This window comes from Oncorhynchus kisutch, linkage group LG27 (genome assembly GCF_002021735.2).
Source record: "Oncorhynchus kisutch isolate 150728-3 linkage group LG27, Okis_V2, whole genome shotgun sequence".
NCBI lineage: Eukaryota > Metazoa > Chordata > Actinopteri > Salmoniformes > Salmonidae > Oncorhynchus > Oncorhynchus kisutch.
In genome coordinates this window covers 23,740,906-23,754,840 of record NC_034200.2, presented here as the reverse complement: position 1 = coordinate 23,754,840, position 13,935 = coordinate 23,740,906, and the positions used below count along the sequence as shown (strand labels likewise).

Sequence of the window (13,935 nt, the reverse complement as noted above, 5' to 3'; positions counted from 1 at the left end):
CTGTCACCTCCCCAAAAATTATTCACATTTGAAAATCTAATTTGCAGTTCATATACAGTGCCAGTCAATAGTTTTGACACACCTAGTCATTTCAAGGGTTTTTCTATATTTATACTATTTTCACCATTGTAAAATAATAGTGAAGACATCAAAACTTGATGACAGATTTACACTCTTGGCATTCTCTCAACCAGCTTCACCTGAAATGCTTTTCCAAAAGTCTTGAACGAGTTCCCACATATGCTGAGCACTTGTTGGCTGATTTCCCTTCACTGCAGTCCAACTCCTCCCAAATCATCTCAATTGGGTTAAGATCGGGTGATTGTGGAGGCCAGGTCATCTGATGCAGCACTCCTTCACTCTCCTTCTTGGTCAAATAGTCCTTACACAGCCTGGAGGTGTGTTTTGTGTCATTTTCCTGTTGAAAAACAAATGATAGTCCACTAAGTGCAAACCAGATGGGATGGCGTATCGCTGCAGAATGCTGTATAGTCATGCTGGTTAAGTGTGCCTTGAATTCTAAATAAATCACTGACAGTGTCACCAGCAAAGCACATACTTACATCACACCTCCTCCTCCATGCTTCACGGTGGGAACCACAAATGTGGAGATAATTCGTTCACCTCTTCTCACAAAGACAGCGGTTGGGACCAAAAATCTCAAATTTGGACTCATCAGACCAAAGGACAGATTTCCACCGGTCTAATGTCCATTGCTCGTTTCTTGGCCCATGCAAGTCTCTTCTTGTTGGTGTCCTTTAGTAGTGGATTCTTCGCAGCAAGTCGACGATGAAGGCCTGATTCACACAGTCTCCTCTGAACAGTTGATGTTGAGATGTGTCTGTTAATTGAACTCTGTGAAGCATTTATTTGGGCTGCAATCTCAGGTGCAGTTTTCTCTAATGAACTTATCCTTTGCATAGGGCTATCTTCTATATACCAACCCTACCTTGTCACAACACAACTGATTGGCTCATACACATTAAGAAGGAAAGAATTTCCACAAATGAACTTTTAACAAGGCACACCTGTTAACTGACATGCATTCCAGGTGACTACCTCATGAAGGTTGAGAGAATGCCAAGAGTGTGCAAAGCTGTCATCAAGGCAAATGTTGGCTACTTCGAAGAATCTCAAATATAAAATATATTTAGATTTGTTTAACACTTGTTTGGTTACTATGTAATTCCATATGTGTTATTTCATAGTTGTGATGTCTTCACTATTATTCTACAATGTAGAAAACAGTCCAAATAAAGAAAACCCCTTGAATGAGTTGGTGTGTCCAAACCTTTGACTGGTACTGTATAAGAAACATTCACATTTGAAAATCTAACTTTCACATGTGTAATTACAATTTCGCTTGTGGTGGTGAAAGTGTTATTCCCCTCACATGTGAAAAGGTTTGGTTAAGATGTTGTCGAAGCAATGTTTTCACATATGAGGTTGCAAATTCTTTAATGCCATTCTGTAAAAAGGTAGCAGTTTACCTGTGTATAATCATTTAAGTGTGTTAAAATGATGATTTGTTATTTCTGAGCCATCCATTCGGAGTGTTACTGCTGCAGGCACACACCTCTCTTCTTCATACATTTGACAGTGACCGTTGAAAGAAGCCCAGTGAAGCTAGTGCTCCTTGTCGCCTTATTTATCCTCTTTAACATGTTCAAATTAGTGTTGCCAGTTGACTGAAGTTGACTTTGTAATTTTAGTGCACAATTTTTGATTATTGCATTTTCTGAAAGCGTTCCAAATAAACTGAAAACGTAATACATAATCTATACAGCTAAAAACAACAATGTGATGTGAAAACAAGTTGAGTTTGAGGATAAATAAATTGTTTGTAAATTTTGCTAACTGACAAAATCAAAACGGAAATATTCTTGTTAAGCTTTTTATTTAAAAAAAATCGTAATTAACAGCTCAATTTGAACAAATTATGAATTTGCGATTATTTGTGATCAATCACAGCAAATCCTGCGATAAAAACTCAATAAATGTTTTAATTGTTTGACAGCCCTACTTCACATTGAAATGTGAAAATCCACATGGGAAGGTGTAGCGGACATGAATCGGTTATGGTTGCTCATGATCATGTGATGAGGTATCCCACCTGCGACTTCAAAACTAGTGTTTGCCCTCTTGGTCAAATGGTCAAGACCTTGGCTTCTCTGCAGGGAAACCTGGGTTCTAATCCCACCACTGACAAAAGCACATGTGAAATGTAGAATATCACATAAAATGTTGATAAACCACATGAATCATGTGAAAAATGAACGTGAAAAATCTGTCAAACTTCCCATGTGTCTGACTTACATGTCTGTTATCCCATGTGACCTTTTTCACATGATTTGTTCAAATGTGAAACATCACACGTGACTAAAACATTTTTTTTTTACGTGTTTTTTTGTAAGGGTATACCATCCTCTCTCCAAATTCACAAAGAGTGATTACAGTGTGTCCACTGGAGCAAGAACAAAAGGGCTGGCAGTCCGTATTATTATCTTCGATAATAAGAGAAACAAGAAGCCATTATGGTTCCAGCCTAATCTATTAAGAAACAAAGTATCTCAATGACCTTTCTATCTGGACTCATTTCACACAATGGTTTGACCTTTTAGTATTCGGCGAACTGACAGTGTTTAAAACAACATGGTGGTTCATCTCCACATTCAATCATGGGGGCATTATTATTTTTTTATGCGTTTTACGCTACACTGCTTTTATTCTTCTGCCTAGCTCAAAATTATATTTCATCATTCAGATTGCAAATAGCTTGCATTTCCAGAGATGTTCTACATTGTCTGTGACTATGAGGCTTTATGAGGGCTTGTTGTACAACTCATTGGATATTAGTGCTTACAAAATGAATATACTGTACTCTATTGGTTCAGTTTGATATTTTTTTTTTTTTCAGAGAGACAGAATAAAAGATGGTAGAAATATTACTGAGCCAAACCAACTATTTAATTGACTCATCTCTGCCCTGCCCATAAGCAAGTAAGCCAGTTGTCAACTTAAACACCTTCACTTCGTATAAACGTCAGGAGAAATACCAAGACAGGACCGTATTTAGCCCAAACAGAAGGCCATGTGAATTCTATTAAGATGTATGGGGAGACAGTTGCTAAAGCCCTTAAATCGTGCTCACATTCAGCTTAATCCTGCTGTGGCTGATGTATGCCTGTAGGTATTGCGAGAGGAAACATGAGTCATTTAGCAAACCACTGCACAGAGGGAAAAGTGAAGACGGGAAAAACAGACGCACAGTCTTTTGAACCCCTGAGATGAAAAAAACTGCAGACTCCAACAGGATGAGTCAATTTCCACATAGACCACTTCCCTTTTGTGGGGTGTCTGAATGAAATATGTGCAAAGGCAGGGATCCTATATTTAGACATCAAATCGCTCTGTCACCACACTGCTCCATCTCTCAGAGTTCTATTTTTCTCCCCATGTGTCACTTGATATCATTGGCATGCAAAAAGGCAGAATAAGTCCTATGTGGACTTTTAGGGACATTAGAACGACGAAGAGGGAACCAGAGGCATGAATTCTCATGACTGACAGGTAAGGCAGGAAGTTAGAGTGGGCAGAAGGAGGGCAATGGCTTTCAAGTATTCTGTGAGTAAATGGATGTCTGTCACGCGAAAGTGAGTGTACACAATGTTGAGGTTTTAATTAAATAAGAGAGATGACAGTTTGAATATGCTTCAGGATCTGTTGGCGAACGCCTTCTAAAGGCTTAAGATACCGACAACATTTTCTGGATAGGCTAAGGAGCAACACAGGTGAAGCTCAGACAAAGGACATCTCATCGGTCAAGGATTTCCATACCTGCCTACTGGTAATCTTGAGGGCATCACACGTCTGGCTAAGCTTTATTTCAAGAGGGAAGAAATAGATAAGCAAGTGACAGCGATGACAATCTCTCTAATCCAAAAGTGCAGCCAGGTCTAAGTATTGTGGGCTACAGGAGAAAAGATAATGAAGGACTGGCAAAAGCAGTCAGTATCAAGAAGTGAAAGGAATAGCAAGAACATTTCTACTTGTCTCTCTCTGCACAATGTATAATTCATGAAAACAAAGTCCAAGGGTATATCCTCCAAAGATCTTCCTCACATCACATACTAGAGGTTTAACACTAAATGTCAAATTTGCAATAGAGGACCCCCCCACTGCGGGATGTATTTTTATGTTTGTCTTATCCCTAAATGAAATGAATTGATGACTGTACAATGCCATTTCAGCTATTGTTTATGCGCAAGTTGCCAAAATGTACTGAAAAAAGCTATCTACAGGAAGTAATCTTCAATATTTGGTAACCACTCTGGCATCCAAGAGCAATTGTGAATGGAAAGTCACAACCATGAAAAAAATGCATAAATCAATCCACGCATTTCAGTTATTGATACATAGGCCTATCTTATGTCATGAAGTCAGAAAGGGAAGCAATAGGAATAATAAAATAAACAGTAATATACAGCCAGCCTGTTGTGGGAAGTGTGGCCGCACCATACATGAAAGTACAGTCAGCATTAATTAATTACCCATCCAAACACACAGTGGTCCACTTCTCTGTAAAAACAGCTCCATGTACTACATAGGCCTCTATAGAAGAGGCAGTAAATATGAATTATTTGAGACAGGTGCCATAAAAACAAGTGCCCAGTCAAAGAGGTATCTTGGTTTGGAAAAACAGGTATGAAATAATAAATACATCTACTTGTGTATAATGTGTTGTCTTACTCATTATAATTCGGTAAATACTGTGTCATCAGCAGTACAGTGCCACAAGAAGTCTATCTATACAGTACACAACTAGGCATCTGATTACAACCCTACCATTTTCGAAGAGCATGCGAATACTAATCTAATTACAGCATGTGTACAATATTCAAACGTTCCCTTGGTACCAATGCATCAGGGAGATAGTGACAACTATCCACACTGCATTGTTTTCACACCAACTACTGCATGAGCTTAAAAAGGAAAGACTTGGCTTAATAATAATCGCGATGAGAGATTTCCAAATCTACCAAGTGCTACTGGTTGACCAACAAGGGCAACTATTCTACTAGGGAACTACTCTATCAGGGAACATAAACTCAGCAAAAAGGAAACATCCCTTTTTCAGGACCCTGTCTTTCAAAGATAATTCGTAAAAATCCAAATAACTTCGCAGAACTTCATTGTCAAGAGTTTAACCACTGTTTCTCATGCTCGTTCAATGAACCAAAAACAATTCATGAACATGCACCTGTGGAACGGTCGTTAAAACACTAACAGTTTACAGACGGTACGTAATTAAGGTCACAGTTATGAAACTTCGGACACTAAAGAAGCCTTCTGACTCTGAAAAACACAAAAAAAAGATACCCAGGGTCCCTGCTCATCTGCGTGAACAAGAAGAAGGCATGAGGACTGTAGATGTGGCCAGGGCAATAAATTGCAATGTCTGTACTGTGAGACGCCTAAGACGGTGCTACAGGGAGACAGGATGGACAGCTGATCGTCCTCGCAGTGGCAGACCACGTGTAACAACACCTGCACAGGATCGGTACATCCGAACATCACACCTGCGGGACAGGTACAGGATGGCAACAACAACTGCCCGAGTTACACCTGGAACGCACAATCCCTCCATCAGTGCTCAGACTATCTGCAATAGGCTGAGAGAGGCTGGACTGAGGGCTTGTAGGCCTGTTGTAAGGCAGGTCCTCACCAGACATCACTGGCAACACCGTCGCCTATGGGCACAAACCCACTGTCGTTGGACCACACAGGACAGGCAAAAAGTTATCTTCACTGACGAGTCACGGTTTTGTCTCACCAGGGGTGATGGTCAGATTCGCGTTTATCGTCGAAGGAATGAGCGTACACCGAGGCCAAGTATAATTTTTAGATATGACTAATAATGTTACTGTTCCCACTACAACAAAATACTGAAAAGGAAAAGTCAACATTTTACAACTTAATATTCATTATCTCCAGCATCACCCCAACATCAGCATATGTGAAATTGCTGCGTTTTTATGTTTTGTAGTAAAAAAGAGGAACATCATCGGTGTGCAGAGTGTGATTTTTATCAATTGTGAGTAGGCATTGCCTGTTAATTGGTTGACGATTTCATTGGAAACACTTATCTTCCTCTTTATTACGTGTGTGGGGTGGTACTAGAGATGATGATTATGAAGTTTACATTATTTTTACATTTCCCTTTAAATACATGTAATTTTGTCCTTGAAACATTTAATTAAAATACTGTACAATTCCATTCATTCCTATTGAGAATGCTCCTACTGGGCAGTGCCAATATGGCTGACCGGTGGCTTCAAAGCCTCTCATTGGCCAATACATAGCATCAGCAATCCATAGTTTACATACATCATTGGTTGAGAACAAGGGTGGTGGGAGAGGAGCATGGAAGCTTGATATGGGGCTGATGCAGTACTGTTCCAATTCCTAATACCTAGAGCAGAGCAGCACAGTTCTCCGTACTCTCACTCAGTCATATTGTATGTGGTAATGGATGACAATAGCCAGTCCCCTGCTTCAAATTGCGATGGGGAAAAGGACTGCACTTACAGAAGAACAAAATGTCCACATTCTGGCTAGGTCAAATAATGAAGATACATTTTTGGACCTAGCATTCTGGTCCACATACTTTCAAGCATTTACTCAGAATTACAGTTATTCGTTATTATCATCTACTGGAAATCATAAAATGCAGTAAATTCCGCTTGGGACAGATCTTCCTCACTCGCTTGGACAATCAAAATCAAGTCAATCTGTGGGCCATCAGACCCTGCCGCCAACTGTAATGGCTTACAGCTTGTGGTCTCTGATGGCTGGCATCCTCTTAGTACTCAATTAAAATGCAGTGAAAGAAGCCTGCTGTTGGGGCTGATTGGTGGAACCTCCACCTGTGCCCAGCTGCAGCATGAATCAACTAAGCCTGTGTCCCAAATGACACCATATTCTCTATATAATGCACTACTTTTGACAAGGGCCCACAGGGTTGTGGTGAAAAGTAGGGCACTGTGTAGGGAACAGAGTGCCGTTTGGGACACATCCCTGGTTGCTGCCTGGTCTCTTCTGATCCTTGACTTCTAGTCCAATAAATAATTTTTCGCCACGGACCCTTGACCAGGATAATCTGGAATTTCCACGTTTTGATGATTGATGCCATCTTGAACCTCACCATTAAACATTAAAGGCTGACAAAAAAGTTATTGGTGGTATTTAAACAGTTTTTTTTTCAAGACACTAAACGTGCCATCTTTATCAGTAGTGTAGCCTGTTTATATTACACAAATCTTGTCTTTCGTCCAACAGCAGATATTTTATAGGCTTTAGTAGAACCCAATAAAACTAGGATCCACTGCCACTGTGCTTGGATTCAAACTATATGGCCTAAGGATCTACACAACATACCACAGCCACTGTATTTGTTGACATAAAAAATGATCTTGGGGCATACATTATACTGTAAAAATGATATAAACCTTTATATGCTGGTTGCAAGAACATTGAGAACTTTTTATTTTTATAATTCATAATAAGAAGAGAAGAACACCTTGCAGAACAAGAGGTTTGACTCATTAAAGCAATGGTCGTCTGCAGGCGGCCTGTGGGCCAAAATAAGTGATATTTGTTTGTTCCCCAACAGTTTTTAGAGAAAAAAATAGAGATATATTTGGGGGATTTTAGTTTTGGGTCAATAAATACTGTCAAATTACCAGGAATTTAGCACAAAAATATATATTTTTAAATATTCCTACTGGTAACAAAAAGAGACATAAGTGATCGTATTTCAATTGAATCAAGGTATGAAATTATTGTTATTTTCAAATACAATTTCTTGTGGTCAATTTAGAAAGAGTACAAATGACTTTATTGTCCGGCACCCCGACCAACCGTTCCTAAGAAGATTTGGCCTGCGGTTGAATCTAGTTATCTTGCCCTGCGTTAAAGGATGGGGGTACTACCACCCTCATACGATCAAAGGGCTTCCACATCATCTCCCAGAATGTACTGCTTTATTACATAATCTGGATACAGTGTGATAAAAAAGGCCATGAACTTGTATCTAATTTAGCTATTACTGCTACTACCCTTTTCCACATGAATGAGAACTCCTCTTGAGTTGGAATTTCCCATCTTTTAAATCAGATTGTTGACTGCTGAAGCACGTCTAATGAGTGCACCCAGTATAAAATGATATAAATATGAATTTCCTATTTGAACCATACTGTAACTTGACTTTAAGGCCTTGCTCAGGGTTAGCCTTTATACAGTACAGTCACCTCAATTGTGTTTTTCTTGTCATGGAGCTAAGGATGCTTAGCTAGTCTCTTCAGTGACCCTGAAACATCCTGATGTAGGATCTTAATCTGATCACCATGTGTTGCAGGATAATTTGTCTGCAATGCAGGACATATAAAACTTGTAATATATTTGAATTAAAGTCTTCTGAAATGTGTAAAAATGTCAGACTTGATTTTCACTTATTCATTTTTTTAAATAAACCCCTACAAAAATGTCCATGAATTACAATCCACATTTCCTGTTGCTGCAGGATTATTTCCAGTCTCAAATTAACAGCCTGCAGTCATGACTCAGTGGCTGCATCTCAAATGGCACCTTATTCCCTATATAGTGCAATACTTTTCACCAGGGTCTACAGGGCTTTGGTCAAAAGTAGCGCACAATCTAGGGAATAGGATGCCATTTGGGATGCAAACAGAGGCTTTATTGATGAGCCTCAGCTATTAAACAGTCAACCATTGAGTGTACTGTATGTTCCAACACACACAGACAAATCCAAGTTTTTGGCCCAATTGCAAAAGCATCCTTTATAAGTAGCCTGTGTTATAGAGTGCTGATTCATTTCAGTTTCCAATTTCTCACCCCAAAAAACTGTCCTTTGTTTCACTCATTTGTAAAAATTATTTTATTCATTTTCAAGGACTGGAACCTCTCCAACCTTTTCTTGCATGAGAGCTACTTTTAAGAAAATAAACATGTTGTGAGCTACATTGTTTTCTAGCTTTCAAATAGGCACATTCTTCTCTTCTCCCCTGCAAGTCTTGCCCAGGTTCTTAGTGTGCAGGAGAAAGCAGTGCACTGTTTTCTGGCAATATACCTGGTAGTTGTTAATAAACAACTCTATAAAATATGTGATATTCCCCCCCAAATTCTGTTTTATATTTTCCTAAATAATGTTCTCAGTTGTATTTTTCCTGGTTTTAGCTTTATTGTTTTTCACTCTCAAAATTGCAATTGTTCATAGAGAAAAAATAAAATTGGATGTTCTGAGAGTCCATGTCAATGCTTAAATCAGAAGGCAATTTTTGTAGGTCTCGAAGAAAACAAATACATTTAGACTTGAATGTAATTCCCCTTTAATTCTGCATCTGGCCCTTTAATCGATAATCTAGCTAGTGAGGAATATGTCTGTCTGATGCTGCTCATTTCATAGAAAAGTTAGCAAATACCAAATAATAGATAGAAATTATATACTTACTCATGATATAGTTCTGCCAGGTAAGCCTACTTTGCAGTTAAGATTTAATTGAGAAGGTTTTGGGGAAAGTATTTCTGTCAACCCACATGCGGTTATCACAACTGGCTACACACAGAGTGATAGACAAACATGCACACCACACACACAGACAGGGCCAATATATATTGGAAATTAATTGGCAGATATTGTGTTAGGTTTAGCTTTTTAAGCCAATAGTGGCTAACCAGGGTGGGGTAATGTCAATGTTCCGTTAATTAGATAGTAGCTAGTCGTTTCTGATACTTTTAGATTTGTTTATGGCAGGTTGCGGTGGAATATATGAATAATTACATGTCCTTTCAGAACTATTTGGCGAGCTACTCAAATGTGGGCTGCAAGCTACTGGAGCTGTTGGAGACCTGTTGGAGACCCCTGAGATAGAATATGCAGTGCTACGACATCCATTGCATATTCCAGTCCTTGAAAAATGAATTTCAATTAATTTTTCTGTATCAGCCTGGCATTGTTTTTGTCTTGAGTGCTTTAATAATTAACCAAGATTGATTGATCGACATCAAAAGCCTGTCAGCCATTTTCACTTTCAAATGATTAAAACACACTTTTATACTTTCACAGCAAACCATTTTATCTACGGGTGAAAAAATGCATATATATTAGACTCCAAAGTCCTCAGTCAGCTCTGAACTCGTATTGACATGCATGCTTTCTACACTGCATGCATGAGTAAGTTAAAAGGGGGCTCTCTCTGTGAAAGTCAAGAAATGGAGAGAGAGGTTATGAGGGGAAGGCTTGGTAATTCAACTTGTGAATTTAACATTTAATTAAACATGCAAACCAGTCAAAAAATGATGATTTTTAACTTAGCAGGCTGCATAAGCAATAATAAGGGGGAAAAATTAAGATGGAAAATTCCTCATCAATGAATAAATTAGAACGATTGACACTCTCTCCTAACTATGCCATATATTGGGGTATAAGATAGTATATTTTTCACTCTTTGTGGAACAGAGTTGGTGTACAATGGCCCTACTCGTTGAGATCAGCCCAAGTTTCCCCTCTCTTCTGTCAATCTCATTTTCTACAGCTCTCCATCCTTCAATCTCAATTATGGAAATGTAATCAATGACCCAAACTTCCCTGGGCACAAATGATTGCTAAAAGGTGGGGAAGACTATTATCATGTCCGCACAGATGTTCTTGGCAAGCGATTTTGCTGTACTGATATGGCTCTACTACAGAGAGAAATGGCACCCTATTCCTGTTATAATGCACTACTTTTGACCCTAAAGGGAATAGGGTGCCATTTCGGACACATCGAGAGACTGGTTCCATTCCAGTCCACTTTGAATCAGCAGCTTCGATCTGGGAAATAAGATCTCCAAATGAAAATCCAGCTGTACTACTGCTAGGCCTAGGCATATACTGTATTGAGTTTGCCTTGGCTACTGATCAATGTTTTATTCATTTAGGAGCACTACATTTTTACCACACACACACACACACACACACACACACACACACACACACACACACACACACACACACACACACACACACACACACACAACACACACACACACACACACACACACACACACACACACACACACACACACACACACACACACACACACACACACACACACACACGTCATGTGGTATCCCATCTACTCACATAGCCTACTGTAGTTAGATAACTGGCTTCATGGTGCACCAAAGAATGCTGCAAATAAAAAATAACATTAAACTGGGTCAAGATAGTACAAATGGTGCATTTCTGCAGCATAACCTGTGCGGCTCAGAGGGATTAAATCTCCGCTGACAGTAACATTGAAAATCAATGAATTTGGTTTGGATGTCAAGTCAAATGAATCTCTGCTGTGATAATGTTCAATAATTGAGATCAATGCATTTACTTATAAACATTGCACATGTCCCGTTCTAAAAATGTTCTTTATCCTTCTCTAAGAGAGTTCAGCCAAGCATCATACATGTTTCAGACCGCATTTAAAAAAAAGAGTGAGCTCAGGAATAGCTTAGTGCTGTAGGCAGATCAGCTAAACGTTGTGTGGTACTATGCTCCCTCTGTAGGTGAGAAAAAGCAGTAAAACTGTCAAGAATCTGCTTCTCCCTTCCCAACTGCTGGCAGAGGAGGGTGTCGAGCATCTAAAAGTCTCTCTCTCCACAGGGAATTTTAAAAAGCAGACTAGTTGTAACTACTCACTGTAGCAAGCCCCTGATATTCATGTACATTTGATGTTCAATAAAAGCAGGCAGGAAATAGAGGACAAGACAGACAACCTCCCTCAGAGACACTTTGTTGTAAAGAAACAGGGAATATTTTTCTCGTAAATGTGTTCATTTTGATAACATTGTATATTTATGTTCTCAACAATGCCCATATCCCACCCTTAGTGAATAAAATACCAAATAAAAGTAATTGGAGAGAGAGACTTATTTCATCATTGTTTATAAATACTTATAACAATCAAAACCAGGAATCCGCTATTCAAATACGAATTGCACAGAACCAACAGCTTAGTCGCCCAGAACCAACAGCTTAAAAAATACACTGAAGCAGCTTACACATTTTCCTCCACGGATTAGATAAAAAAGAAAGCTGCTTTATATTTGGTGAAAAATTGCATGAAATACCCCCTCCGATTGAAATGTCAGCATGATTCTAGTCTGCCAAAATCATGTGCAAAGAGGATTCATGAACATATGTAAAACAATAGACTGATTGCTCACACTAGTGTCCAGTTCTTTCCTCCTACAGTGGTAGTACACACACACACACTAGTGTCCAGTTCTTTCCTCCTACAGTGGTAGTGCTGCCTGTGGCCTTTGACGAGCACAAATACTTTGAGACACATGGCCATATCAAGAGGGAAGCACTGACCTACACACTGCCTCTTCCTTTCCTTCCACCATGCCCAGGCAGTTATCCAAGGTTCACACAGCGAGGAGGCAAACCCATGCAGTGAACAACAAAGCTGTGGGGTGGTTTTGTTAAATCTCTCAAGCTTTGTTCTTGAGGTGCTATATTTAAAATGACTGGTTGAAGAATTCTCACTTGACCAGAAAGTTAAAGCACTGGGCATCTCACGTTTTGAAGGCACTTTCAATGATTTTGCAGCAATCTCCTGAATCTCTCTCTCTCCTCTGCTCCATTATCATACCCTAAGCCTAAGGCAGGGAGAGATCTGGACTGAGTAAGCCTAGTTGGAGATGCTTACGAACTGAATGCAAATTCACAGAGGAGCATGTATAAAACATAATATTCACAAATCCTCTGCTGAATATAGTAGCCTATGCACATCAAAATTCATGCGTCACAGGCTATAGGGGACACCCCCATTGATACGAGCTGTTTCAAATCACCAAAAAACTGCACACAAATAAAAAAAGACAATAATTCAGCATCATAGCACCAGAGTAATAATTTAAGGAGATAATTTAAGAGTAAACTAAGCGAACGTCTGAAGTAAAAAAATGACAGGTTGATAATGAATGTACAACTTCTTTGGATAAAAACACAAAATCAGACTACTAACTCAACATTATTAATAATACACACCAGCCAGGTCACTGTGCAAATAATAACATCAATACTCAGGCACTCTAAAGCACATTACAAATTGATATAGAAGCAAGGCAAGCAATAGCAATGGCATCTCACCCAGAGTGTGAAGGGTGATCCTGTTGTCTCTTTCGTTGTGCGTGTATCCTACCAGCTAGTGAAGGTTGTCAAGATGTTTACAGTCTTCAGACAAACTGGTGGAATGCAGCCAGTAGCTAACCGACAGCGTCCAGTCCCTGATTCACTTGCAGCTTCCAACAGGCAAGTTACAGAGTCGCTTATTATAGGATAATCCAGGCATTGTCCTCTCACTGCTATAGCCAAGTTAGTCAATGTTGGTTGCAAGTTGGGGTCCAAAGGTGCCCCTAGAACACTGTCAAGTCCACAACAATACAGTGTATATTTAGCTTGAGATAATCAGCTGAGACCAAAAATAGTCACACCCCAAAAATATTTTTAAACTAAGGATGCATCTAAGATTTCAGAAATAGGAAACAGCAAGATAAAAGTCAAAGGTGCCAGTGTCCCCCATTCCTCCAGGTCTTAATTATAATATATAGTGTAGCAGTCAGAAGAACCAGAATAAAATCCACACAAAATATCTCTTCTTTTCCTTTTAGGCAACTCTCCCTTCAGTAAAGAGCCTGCACCTGCTACCAAAGCAGAGAAATACAATGTACACCTTTTTCTGTGAGCCACACAGCTAAGCTTCAGCTGCCCCTGTTACAGTCATCACTCACTCTCAAGCCCAGCACTTCGGATGAGCACTGGACTGACGATTGCTCTTGCTCAAAGTCTTTCAGGAACACATCTCTTTGCTCTG

The 13,935-nt window shown here is 39.4% G+C and overlaps 1 protein-coding gene across 1 annotated transcript in view; it reads right to left on the bottom strand.

Annotated features, from left to right (window-relative positions):
- The window catches only part of LOC109872386 (bone morphogenetic protein/retinoic acid inducible neural-specific 2), a 121,255-nt gene extending 107,345 nt beyond the window's left edge, over positions 1-13,910 (bottom strand). Inside the window, exon 1 of the mRNA XM_020463594.2 lies at positions 13,212-13,910. The gene's annotated coding sequence lies outside the window, so the exon portion shown is untranslated. The remainder of the gene's footprint in view (positions 1-13,211) is intronic.
- Positions 13,911-13,935: the final 25 nt, after the last annotated feature.